The sequence below is a fragment of the Patiria miniata genome, unplaced genomic scaffold, assembly GCF_015706575.1.
Source record: "Patiria miniata isolate m_02_andy unplaced genomic scaffold, ASM1570657v1 HiC_scaffold_2, whole genome shotgun sequence".
Taxonomy (NCBI): domain Eukaryota; kingdom Metazoa; phylum Echinodermata; class Asteroidea; order Valvatida; family Asterinidae; genus Patiria; species Patiria miniata.
In genome coordinates, this window is record NW_024037058.1 from 770,301 (window position 1) to 784,550 (window position 14,250).

Sequence of the window (14,250 nt, forward strand, 5' to 3'; positions counted from 1 at the left end):
CAAAAAAGGGGGGGGGGGGTACAATCTGTCGATGGCGGCGCTGTTCAAAACCGACAATTATGCACACAAAGGGCCAATATATGGTGCTTTTCAGGGCGATACATGTGCGAAATTCTGAAAACGGCAGATGCCACAAAAAAGGGCACCACTTCTTTTTTGATAAGGGCACTTGTTAAGGAAAAAAAGGCACTTCGTAAAAAAAGATTGGGGGGGGGGGGTAAGGGGGGTATGACCAGGCCAAACTGACCCGAAACATTAGAGATATAAACTGAATCCGAACCGAAAACGATCTAACTCCCTCAAACCGACCCGACCCGACAAAAAATAAGGTAAAACCGACCCGAACTGACCCGACCCGATAAAAACCAAAAAAAAAAAACGAATGCCTTAATTGCTTGGACAAAGTGATCACTTTTTGTGTGCCTGCCCTTACCCACGTGGCATGAATTCTTTTGCAAAACCATCGTCTCTCTCTCTGTCATACTCGGTGGGTTGATCGAGAGTAACTCCACTTACTGGACAAACGCATGGTATCCTCAGGCACGGTATCATGAAAACTGTTACAATCTTATCTATTTCACTGTCAGTCCCATCCGACTGGAGAAATTAATACCGTGGGAACTTGATAGTGCGCTCGGTGGCCACACCACACTAGGGCTGCGGTCACAGTGACTGTCAATAATATTGCATCACCTAAATTTCTCAACTGTTTCGGTTTATTTCGGTTTATTTCGTTTTTTTTCAAAAGATGGCTAAACTGACCCGACCCGAAAATATCAATGCAAAACCGAAACCGACCTGACCCAAAAAGATGGACAAACCGACCCGACCCAAAGTCGGTTTCGGGTCGGGTCGGTTTCGGTTTCGGGTCGAGTTTGCACATCATTAGTCCATGCCTAACAGCTTGTTGAAATTGACCCCAGATGAAAAAATAAAGGTTTATTGAAGTCAGTGGCATGAAGGATTTCCAGAAAGATTTGTTAATACAATAAAGCCCTCCTAAATCTGCTCAATGGGCGTTTTTTTTTTTTTATATTTATGAGCAAACATTATATTTTCCTCCCTCGGTCTACAGTCTCTATTATATTTACATGTTTGGTAGCTCTAGCATTCAATGTCTCATAGGACAGTCTCTATTATATTTACATGTTTGGTAGCTCTAGCATTCAATGTCTCATAGGACAGTCTCTATTATATTTACATGTTTGGTAGCTCTAGCATTCAATGTCTCATAGGACAGTCTGTATTATATTTACATGTTTAGCTAGCTTAGCATTCAATGTCTCATAGGACAGTCTGTATTTATATTTACATGTTTGGTAGCTCTAGCATTCAATGTCTCATAGGACAGTCTATATTATATTTACATGTTTGGTAGCTCTAGCATTCAATGTCTCATAGGACAGTCTCTATTATATTTACATGTTTGGTAGCTCTAGCATTCAATGTCTCATAGTGCTCCTGGCGTTCAACTAAGCAAACTCTCAGCCTCTCCAACTGCAACAAATATAGAAAGAAATGAAAGTAAAATCTGCTGAACTGCCAAACCGAAGGAAAATTTGCTGCACATAAGTTGCGCACAACTTACAGTATCTAGAATTGAATACTTGAAATAAAAACATGAAAAATGAAAATATTCATGCACACAGAAAGGAAAGCATAACATTTTGCTTAATTCCTCTGCTACCGGTACTTGCTAGAATTCAAACCTTCATAAACTTGTAACGCAAGTCACCCATAAACCGACAAGGCGAGTGCACAAAAAAACTGGCCCGGTTCCGGAATGTCTCACTTCATATGCAAAATAGACGCGCATGCACGTCGATCAAGACAAAAACTTTCGCCCAGAGTGCATTTACTGACGACGGCATTGCATTTGCTAAATTTTGGGTAGTTATATTTTATGGCAAACTTAGGGGGTCCATTTTTGATCAACTTTCCAAGGACAGACCTATCGACCGACCAACCGACACAAAGTGACATGAAGAAGCTCCTGCCAGAGCTTAAAACATGTAAAAAGTTACTGCTAAACCAACAGAATTTTGTTTTGTTGGCGTCTTTTTTTGACACTTAACTTTGTTTAGACACTTAAATTAAGGGATCTTCTGTGAGAAAAATCCACTCTAAATGCTTTGACTTTATAGAACAGCACAGAGCTGATGGAAGACTCCTCTTTTAACCATAACGCCAGTAGCCAGTTACCATGGAAATGCCCATATGCTTTTAAGGGCTCAATTTGAGTGGTACTCATTACACTGTAAAAACATGAACCTTTATAACTTAAACACAAGTTAAATACGAGGGGTTTACAATCTACATAAATTGTTGCAAAAAGCGTTTATAAGTTAAACATTATAGGGTTTAAAGTGTATGAACCCTCAGAAAGAATGAAGCACACTTTTCCAACAGCTTCTAATAATTCATGAAGCAAATGTAAAGTTGGTTTGTCATTTTGCTTTTTGGAGATTGCCTGGAAGCAGCTTTGTTTTTGCATGTGCATCGTGTGAGACACAGAGAAATCTTGACAGCACAATAAGCCAAATGGACATTTCACTGGCACATGTGCAAACTGTCACCAGCTATGCATTTTTTGGATAAATACAATGTATCAGCAGTCCTAGTCCAACAGTTGGCAGGCTTGCAGCATCACGTGCGTTTGGTTATCCAAAATCCAGATGTTGATTTGGCCTATTCAATACTTATATCAAAGTTTATATAACACCCAAGTAAATCCTTGTCATTTGATTGGAGGATTCATTAATTGAACCATTGCATTGCCTACTTCATAACCGTGCATTTTTGGTTCCATTCACCGTGCATTTTCGTCCCATCCCTTTTGATCTATTGCACGCCGCGCGCAGTGGCCCGGCGCTATTCATTATTGTCAATGATTTGACTTTTAAACCTTTGTTAGCCTTGAACAAACTAAACAATGTAGTGGATATGATACAATTTTGTGAGTTTTGTTTGTTCTTAAAGTTTTATCCTCCATTGAATGACAAAGATCTACTTGGATGTTGTTGTTTCAAACAAATAATGAATGTTTTGCATTCGTGCAATGGTGACAATATTTTCATTCGTTGGAGGATGGAATGTTCCATTCAACTCGGCGAACATTCAATCATTCAACTTATGAAATTATTCTCACCATTGCACTCATAAACATTCATTATTTGAATAATGAATTGTCCATAAAACTGAATCCAAAGCATCGCACTAAATGGAAGTCTGCTTACCTCCTTCTTGAGACTCAGGTTTTCTCTAATCAGCTTATTTCTGACTGCTGTTGGCTGCGATGCCACTCCCCATCAACGTCATCCTCATTGCTGGATTGAGAAACAGCCTGACAAGACATTGTCCAGCTGTTCTTGTAGGAGGCCCTTCTCCCTCTGGGCAACTCGCAGGCTGCTGGTCAGTTTAGCTGTCTCAGTTTGGAGTTTCTGGTAAAAACATGCCAAGAAAATAAATTAAATTGAAAAAAATTGGAAATGGGTGAAATTTCAATTTCATTAACAATGTACATGAAACAATCATCTTTGTTTGTTATATTGGTGAGATTCAGCAACACGTGTTATGTTGACTGCTATTAGACTACAGAATACAGGAGTGACAGTGCAAAGTCATACTTGCTAGGCAAACTTAAAATTTGAACTTGTAGTTCAAGCAACAGTGAAATTGAGGCTGTTGGGGACAATGAAAATAATGTTAATCAAATCAAGTTAGAAATAGTAACTTTCTATCTACTACTTTACGTTTAGTCTAGAGTGACCGCAGGCCACTGTAATGTCCAAGAAATCAGTCTATCCATTGAGGTTGGTAGCAGTAATAAAAGTGACTGGTGACTGCCAGCTAACCTCAATGGTTGACTTCTGATCAGAGAATCTCTCCAAGTTATCAGCCATGGATTGCAGTCTTTGCTGTGCATATTGCAATGCTTGCTGTTGTTCAGTTAATGATGCATTGCGATTAGCAACCTCCTGATGTAGACGGCGCTCCTGCATCTCTGATTCTAGCAGTTGCTCACGGATGACGCACAGCTCTCGATCATGCAACTTCTGGGATCTCAGGAGTTGGGTATGGAGCTGACACCTGCGATAGAGAAAGACACAAATATCAAGAAATGGGTGCATACACATTGTACGATAGTGACATTCACCTGACAGGGATGTAAGGATGAAATACATCTATCAGATTTTAGACCCTGTGTTACCACTTTTTCTTAACTTCACCTATATGGAAGGATTCCTAATGTACTGCTTAATAATAATAGCCATGTTAAACAGGAAAATATGAACCCATGGAAGTAAGAGAATCATTTGCCGAACTAATTTGTTTGAGATAAGAGTTCACCAAACTATTCTGCTCCAGGGTTTAACATACCGATCAATTTTTATGTAGCTATAATATATAACCAGCGAACGTAAAACCTGATCATTTCTAATTGGACAAAACTGTAATGAAGAATTGTTGGCATCCCGATGAGAAATAATGACCAAAAAACTAGCATATAACATATAAAAGAAGTATCATAGCCTGTACTCATTGCGTGCGAATGTTTCTGGCTATGTCAATAGAGGGCACTGTTTTTTCTTATGTTTCTTATGGGAACAAACTAGTTCAGCAAACAATGCTCTATAACTTCAATGGGTCCAGTAAATTGAGAATCCTTCCATATAGGTGAAGTTAAGAACTAAAGGGGTTACACGGGGGTACAAAATCCGACGGATGTAGTATACATGTACAGTGCCAATATGTTATTTACAGTTTGGAAACAGCCTGAAATCAGGCAACTACAGGAGGACTTATATCCCATATCAGAGGTCTGCAGTCACCCAGGTAGGTTGCTATGTTTACTTACCTCAACCAACAGATAGAATAAAGCGTGTAACCAGTAATGACAGTGCAATGAGCAAGTCATTACAACCGTGTGCTGTGTCACATAATACATATTGTACAGTGTAGGAAGGGAAACTATAATAATCCCAGGAGCAACGAGTGGACCACAGAATAATGTAGTGCGTCCATGTCCAATGTACCACAAGGCCGAAGGTATTAGATATATTGGCACTGTTGTTGCCATGGATCAGGATCGAGGATTCATGTTTGCTTGAAGATAATAATATTCATAATCACTGCTTACTATAAACTTCAAATGGTGTAATGTGTGTAAGTGCATGTGCTCTTGTATTAAAGCTATAGTCCATCATTTGTAATTTGCGCATTTTGTTCGTTTGAAGCAACAAAAAGTGCTCAAATCTAAAGAAGGGTACTGAACTAACCTAATGAAGTTCAGCTCAGCTTCAGCTGTAAATTCCGAGAAAAACAGCATTCTAGGATCTCAATTTCAAATCAAAAGTTGCTGAATCATGTTTTGAATTGCGCCTGAATTCAGCGTCCGAGACACGTTCTCGCTGAGCGATTGCAGCTACGCGATGTTGCGCAGCGATCCGACAAATTATAGCAGCCGCGCGCGCGTGAGCATCGTGCCAATGATTGTGCGCGCTTCGCCGAATAACAAAACGAACTACTAATTTAAATTTTCCTATGGTGCGTCTTAAGAAGCACCGTTGGAAAGGCCTTTTCGTTGATTACTTCAAAATGACAGCTTGCCAGAAAGAATAATTTCACAGGCATGACAGGGAGTTTAGTCCCTTACTATCTTTCAACCAAGTATGTTTTCAACAAGAATTACGCCAGCTACTTTTCGGATAGCTGCAAAGGACTATAGCTTTAAATACTTCCCGAGGACAGATACATTCATCTTTTGTTGTAAATGGTCATCGGACTTTTTGAGTGTGTGCTTAGTCTATGGGAGAGTGTTAAATTATAGGGACAAAAGGAAACACAATGCCTTGCCCCAACAATGGTAAAATGAGACTGTGTGTGTTTATTACAAGTTGATCATTCACAAGTTGATCGCCCCCATATGGCGGACTTTCACCTTTGGAGGGGATGAGGCGGTGAAGACACCTCCTGTGAAGCAGTAAAGGCAGAGCCTCATATTGTAATACATTCATGTAGGTGATATTGGTGAAATTTAAACCTAGATTGTAACATTGTTGTACAATGAACGACAGCCATGACAAATCTATACACACAAGATGCTTTTAAATGTTCCACATTAAGGGCCTTTCGGCCGGGACCATAGATATTTCTTTGAATTTACTGTTGTTTACTATCCATGGCCATTATACATACATGTATACATAAATGTTAGATTTGGAGCTGACTTTTACCTTTCCTCTTTGAGCTCCTTGACTACTGACACAAGGGTGTCATTACGAGCCAGTAGCAGCTTCAGAAGCTGTCCTGAGAGTGCCCTCGCTTGCTCAACCTGCTCCACTAGGGCTAGACTATCATCTTTACTCTCTTTCAATTCGTCAGCCTTGTTGACTTTCATATCTACAGCACACGCATTCGGATTGGTGGATGTCTCCACAGCAGTGAATGCACTGCTACCGGATCCACCAATAGCAAAGCCGCTGTCAAAGGGGCTTGGGGTGCGAGGTTGTTGCTCTAGTGAGACTGACGGGGTTTCTTGTAGTACCATATCTTTATCATTGATGTCTTCATCTTTAGATTGGATAGCATTCAGGATGGAAGCCACTAAGGAGCCAGATGCAAGCTCATTTGTCTGTGATTTGGATTTGGATTGGATCATCTTGGAAGCTGCAGTTGGCTCAGAGGCTTCCTTATTCAACTACAAAGAAAACAAACCAATTATTCAATCAACTTTAGTAGGCTGAGATAACCAAAGTATGCGCACGATACATGTACAATGCAGTCCAAGCAACCATCAGTACATCATCTATAGAGGATTTAATGGGCTCTATCGTTCTGAACATTTAAAATATCAGGTTTTTGAAGGAACACTTGCAACATTCTTTGCAACCAGACCTTTCATTTTGAATGTTTTTTAAACGTGTTGGACAGCTGTATTAAGGTGTTTCCATTGCGTGTGAACATACTCTATATGTGAACATGTGCCAATCACACACTACTCTCATTGAGTACTACATGCTTGTTGTCCAATACAGAGCCAGCAATCTTCACAGGTTATGAAAGAATCCTATTACCTGTTGGTCTTCCATGCTGATGTTGAGATGAGTGAATACGTCTTGTATCTTGTTGAGTAGTGCTGTCAATCCATCGGCAGCATCTCTCATCTCAGTGGCTTGGTTGAGTAGCATCCAGTGAGCATGGGCCTTTGTGTTATCTAACTCACTCTGACAGAATTGAAGCCTCTCACTGCAAACAAGACAAGGCAAACCTAGTCAAGCTGGTCCCAGAGAACACACAGTTCTATTCAATTGAATCAGAATGGCTAAACAATTTGTAGAATAAGATCTATTATATAACCGACATACAGATCCTTGTCAGTTGATTGGTGGAACACACATCACGTGACATTCGTTATTACTCCCATTCACGCCGGATCTCAAAAAGTCCCATTCGCCCATGGGGAATGGGAAATATTATTAAACAGTTAGGATCGATGCTTGTTCCAAGACGCGGTACATGTATTTGTGTGCAAATGCATGCTGGTGAGTGCGTTCAGCGTTGCGCATATTGTTTTAAAGAGCCAGCGCTACGAGTTGGGTTCAAATATTTTCGCGAAGGGGTGGTTTGGAAGAGATCAACACATTTTTCGCCAATTTCACCAACAAGGATCTATATGTTAGTTATATAAAACAAATATTGAGTGGCTTTAAATTGTGTAATGTGAGGAATATTAGCCCTGGATTCGCATCGTGATATGGAAAAGTCCAGATTTTACCTTGCGATAATATTCCTCCCATTTCACTCTGAGCCACTCAATATTTGTATAGAGGTAACTTGAGGAAATGACAAATGCACATACACTGTTTGCATGGAGACTGGTCTTATATGAAACAAGCAGTGCCAGACTAATGCACATGTGGTGTAGAGTGCTCAATCATATCTACAAACAGGCAAGCCTCATATAGCTGCTCCCAGACCATAGTGTAAGTCACAAGTGACAATCAGTAAGTACCGGTAAGATGGGTAATCAATCTAAGTCACAAGTCACAGTCAGCCAGCCAGCCAGTCAGGGGAGTCAGTCAGTCAGTCAGTCAGGACACTACACTGGGAGCAGCAGGCACTAACAAAGCAACTATACATTGAACCTTAATTAAGTCTGATAATTACACAGTTGACCTGCGTATACATGTACATGTATGTCCTTCATGTGCCAAAGTTCCAAGTAACAATAGCAATAATAGGTTATATAGTAAACTCCGGCTAAACGGGCACTCTCGGGACCTGAGAATTTGTGACGACTTACGCGAATGCCGATATCTGCTGTAAGCCGTCATTTTGCCGGCATACATGAATGGTCTTTTGCACACATGATTCATTGCACTAATTGGCTTCAATTTACCCTGGATTATCTCCTCAATGCTTGAGTTGAATCCAGCAAATTAATCCTCGAATTGTATCATCACGTTTGGGGTATTGATAGTGGATACCACGATACATATGTACGTGCACAGTAATGCGTGCGTGGTCCGGTATATACCACGCACGCATTGACTGCAGCATCATTCAATAAGACGACCCCCAAAATGGACAGAGCGCATGCGTCCAGCCTAGAGGGGGTACTGGTATTGATATGCTCACGATGCATATGCGATGTATGCAGCAAAGATCCTATAGCGCCGCATAGTGGTATGCAGTAGAACACCCTTTTTCAACACCGATGCATGCAGCGGTCACGGGCTGTGCGAAACCACTTTTCACTCCACACTTTGCCAACCGCAGTACAGGAAGTCGATGCCAATGCGTGATTTGTTGAATGCCGACTTACACAAAGGATTTTGTAATGCTTTTTATGGAAAGGGGACCTAGAGTAACATGACGACTTGAGCGAAATGGTGACTTATAAAAGCCGACTTAGAAATAAAAAATTCAATGGAAATGCATTACAGACAATTGGGATTTAGTCAGAGGGCCGACTTGAGCGATTTGACGAGTTGTACGATGTCGGTTTTGCCAGAGTTTACTGTAGCTGTTTGGAAATCACTGTTTTCCCACTGACCTTAAAGTTTCTGCAGCACCTTTCCACTGTGATCCTGATTCCTCAGCCTTGGAGAGCGCCACCTTGAGGCGAGATAGCTCCAAGCTGGTGACTTTGAGTTGGTCTTCTGCTTCCCGGGCTGACTCTACCAGGGCAACTCTCTCCTCCTCAAGGAATTCAATGTTCTCCTTAAACTGCTGCTCAAAGTTCTGCAATGATGCGAGTGTGACTGTGTCAGTTAGAAGTCTACCTCTATTTCTATAAGTGGAGCCAACTGTTTGCCATCAACAAGGTTTGCTATCTTTCCAAAATGGCTGACACACACAATGAATCTAATCCTGTTGGGGCAGAAATTTTCCAGTTTCTACATTAGAAGTAAGTTCATATATTACTGGAAACATTTCACTTCAAAAATTTAGAGCAAATCACAAAAACGGTCGCACCACCCACCAACCCTTTTTTTTCAATGTAATAGGAAACACATCTTTTTTTCTTGGTCTTAATACATATAGTATGATTGATCCTAACAGTGATATGTGGTGTCTTGTGATGATTAGTTCCCCACATACATAAAAGAAAAGAAATGCTGATAATGTTTGGCTAAGTTACTCCACCCTTGCAATGGGACCCTAAATAACAGAATTTGTTGTGGGAGTCATAATGTAGACCAAGAATGCTGGCTGGCCAAGCCTGCCATGCAGCAGGGCAATCTATGCAAATATATTGCATTACAAAGTGCTTTACACGTCAGAACAACTTTTTGTGAAAGTAAGCATATATTTCCCAAAAAACACATCATTTGTTGGCCATGGCAACAAGGTGTGTGACTGCTGGATGCAGTATATCAACCAAGAATGGAGTCAGTCTTCAATTTCTTTTAACTGAGTAATTTGGACACTGCCAAGGGCCAAAGTCAGGGTGACCCGATAGTAATGTGGCCCAGGCACAAGTGGCCGAGCTCTGTGACAACAGTAACCACTTTGAGTGGTCTTATTTCAAAACTAGGCTGTATAGCTCTCCTTTGGCATGACAATAAAAAGATCTTGGAGTTTGATATCTTCCTAGAAATCTCCCACTTGTTCACAGACATGACAGAGAACCAAACCAACGTGTCAAACATCCCATTTCCACAGGAGTCTGCATTAAAAACTTTTTAAAACATGATAAGTTTGTCTTTTTTATATACCTTCAAAGGGAATTGATACCAGTCCCATCTTCACTTTAAGTAAAGGTTTTGTCATTACATCAGTACATACTTTTCCAGTTAATTGTAAATGATCCGACTTGGCATTAAAGGAACAACATGTGACCTTTAATCCCTGATTATTTTTAACATTACAAGTTGCCAGAAGTTTCGATTTCAAGACTGTCAGACTTGACTCGATTCTACAGTAAACTCTGGCTCAGTCCGCAGTCTCGGAACCCGAGAATTTGTGACAACTTATACGCGAATGCCGACATCTGCTGTAAGTCGTCATTTTGCGGACTTACATAAATTGAATCATGGAGTAAAAATCGATTGAATGGCCTATGCACATCTGTATCTGGATCAATACTGCAAACGATCTCTCATTATGGGATCACAGGCTTTGATTTACCCTGGTTTATTTCTACGTCCATGATTGATTCCAGCAAATATATCCTCAATGGTTATCACCACATACAGGCTGACGTATTGATCACAGAATGTCATGCCTGTACGCATACGAAGCAAGGATGGCCAGCCAGCATTAACAGTGTGGTGTAGAAGTTAGAACGCTTGCATACACATATGAGTACAGTTAATTACATATTAAGGCATGCGTACGGTACGGACATGCGTGGTAAAGTTCATTCAATAATGGGACCCCCTAAAATGTACAGAGCGCATGCGTGCAGGACTAGAGGGGTACTGGTATTGATGTGCTTACAGAATCGGGGAAACCCCTTTTTGATCGCGCACGTGGTGGTGGTGGTGGTTTTTTATGCCAACTTATGCGGAGGAATTGATGTAGTTGTGAAGAAATGGGACCAAAAGTAACATGCCGACTTAGGCGAAATGGCAACTTACAAAGGCTGACTTAGAAATGAAACTTTCAATGCAACTGCATTAGAGACGATCGGGACTTTCGTCAGATGGCCGATTTAAGTGATATGACAAGTTATACGTTGTTGACTTGGCCGGAGTTTACTATATACTCATACCACAACTACCATCTTTGAAAACTGGCAGCTGATCCACTTCAAAGTTTACCAAAATTTGTCTGACCATTTTATCTGCCCTTATCTTACTGTGCAAGAGTCCTGACTTGGACTTGAGACTACCTAAATTTACTCAAGTTAACTTGTGCATGGTCTTATGCAACAAGTGACTGGCTAAGACATCAGGCAATGCCAAACCTACTTGAATCTGTCTGGCCATCCTCTGTGCATCTGCTTTTGCCTTCTTGCTCATCTCTCGCTCCCACTCCAATGATTCCAGTTCCTTAGCTTGTTGGTTCATTATCTCCTTGTTTCTCTCAAGTTCTGACTGTAGGGCAATGATGAGATCTTGACTACTAGACAGTTGATGCTTCTGGTCAGTAGTCTCAGCAGTAAGTCTGAAAACAGAACACAAGAATTACCCAAGGTGATTACCCACAAAAATGACCCGAACATTGTTGGAAGTTTGCCAACCTTTTGATTTTAGATTTTTACCAAAAAGGTATTTCTGAATGGGGATAATAGCGTGATAGAGCAGTTGTAAATGTGATGTTTAAAACTGGTTAGGGCCCTGGTCGTCAACAATAGCCCTCGCCTTCAGCTCAGGCTATTTTCAGCTGCCAGACCATTAATCAGCTTTAAACCACATGTTCATAACTGCCCCATCACACTAAATACAGGTTATTTATAGTGAAAATACTCCATGACAATTAAGTCTTTTGATCTTGGAAATGCGATAAATGCTTGCTATGAAATATGGCTTGCTACTAGAGACATACATGCCTCTGATGTAAGTAGCTTCCATAGCAACTAGCAAGTAAGAAAAAACATTCCTAATTTTTTTAATTCAGCTCCTGAAACAAGTTTTCAGGAAATGTGGCATGCACAACTGTGTGGCTCACAATACAGAGAAAGTGCAGTATTTGACACGCTTATGGGGCTAGCTTTTGACCAAAACAAAGTTTCCACTCCATCTGAAAAAGCATTTTTGTAATAACAATGTTGATGAAATTGGTATCAAAACATCCACAACTTATCAATCTATAAACTCACTGTTACTGCTGATTACCAATGATTGCTAAATGTTAGGAACAGAGTGCTATCATTAGGAAATATATCAATATACATTGCATTGGTTTGTACCTTGTATTCTGCAGCATGAGATTCTGAATCTCTTCTCCAGTCTGTGAATGCACTATCTGCATCTCTGCCGTGGTATCTTGCCATTGTTTACTCTGAATAGCCAAAGCAGCTTCCACTGTGCACTCTGCCAGGAAATGCTCGATACTCTGCTGCTCTAATGCCTTCATCTTGGCCATGACAGTCTCATAATCACTTTTGTAGCCAGACAATTCTGTAGTAAACAGTTCAGGAAAAGGATGTTTTAATTATATCATTTACAGTTGTATGTGATATAACCATAGAGCTATATTAAATTACTAGAGCGCTAACTCGATGTATAAAGTAATGCCTGATGGCCGCATCCATGTTTGTGCACAAACCTATGGAAAACTCGAAATTGTGTACCGCTTTTGTACGGCTATTTGCATATCTGCGTTTGTACTTGATACCGGTGCGTCATTGAAGCCGATACGCAAAACCGAAACGCACGATCAGCAAATGAGCGTTTCATTTTGCTCTATGCAAACAGGGCAACGTGTGCGCGTCCCTCGCTGCAGATGCTTTTCGCTGTGACGTTTTTGAACAGTCATGACGCGCTTACGTTGTTTGCGTATCTTCTACTTGCGCGTTGCATTTAGAGTATACTTTTAAAATTCAATCCAGCTATTTTGATTGTCTTCTACAAACACACAAATAAATTCAAAATGTCTGCGCCCAGAGCGGCTTCAAAGCGTCTCCCCGCGCAAGAATGAGGAGTTAGTGCTCTAGTAATTTAATATAGCTCTATGGATATAACAAATATATAATATGCAAGACATTCCTGCAAATGACTAACCTGAAACGGACCTGATCTGACTTGAACAGATTAACCAGATCCAACTGACCAGATTAACAAGACCTAACTAACCTTTTCTTTTAGAATTTGGTTGTTAAAGTATGAGTGTTCATACTTAGCAGCAATATCTCATAGGGGATTTGTGAGAAGTTATAAGATTTAAGATCTTTCTACACATGACCGACCAGACTGACTGATCGGACCTGACTTGATCTCACCAACCTGACCCACTGACCGACCAACCCACTGACAAATTGATTGATAACCAACTGACCTTCCAACCAACTAACCAACTGATTAACAAAATGACGCATACTCCCACAAATCCAGCATGATTTCCATCTATTAAATAGTAACCAGTTAACCAACTTTTATCAGACTAAAGGGCCATTCAAAAAGTTCGATGTTTTTAAATTTCAAGTTCAAAGGTCACTTTTTTTGCTAGAAAATAGAAAAAAAAAACTCTTTTAACTTGCCAATTCAACTCTCTGCGTACCGATTCGAAATACTTTTAAGCCTTTACCGTACGGCCGGGTACAGTATGCATCTGTACTACCGCACAAGTACAATGTATCATGTATTGTGTATCCATCGTAGCACCATGTATGCATGGGTGCGCCGTGCAAATGGAGCAGGACACCAGGTTCATGTGTCTTAATACACGCCATGAGCGTCGGTTACCAATTGCGACAAGGAAATAAACCTACTTGTGTTCAACATTAGGCAACCTGCATGCGCATATGTATCGCATGCATGGTATCTGCGTCCAATGAACATGGCAGCGTCGATGAGTCTGAATAGCGCGAGTTGAGAGTTCTTTTTTTTCTATCCAAAACGACTGAAACTTCTGAATAAACTTCATGAATAATTGGAGTCATTATACCTCTTAACGCCAAGACAACAATCATTGTTTTTAGAGCCAGCTAATGTACTTATTATCACCGTTTAGAATGGACAAGTTTAACGTGTTCCAGGTTGATTTCCTACGTACGGAATGCCAGTGGGCCGTGTTGTTGGTAAGGTGCTGTGTACACTAACCGCAGCTGAATTCCGCCGTCACTGAACTAGACATTTG

At 40.6% G+C, this 14,250-nt stretch overlaps 1 pseudogene; it reads right to left on the minus strand.

The window, feature by feature from the left end:
• Positions 1 to 1,362: 1,362 nt before the first annotated feature.
• LOC119726961 overlaps positions 1,363 to 14,250 on the minus strand; it is a 29,842-nt pseudogene continuing 16,954 nt past the window's right edge.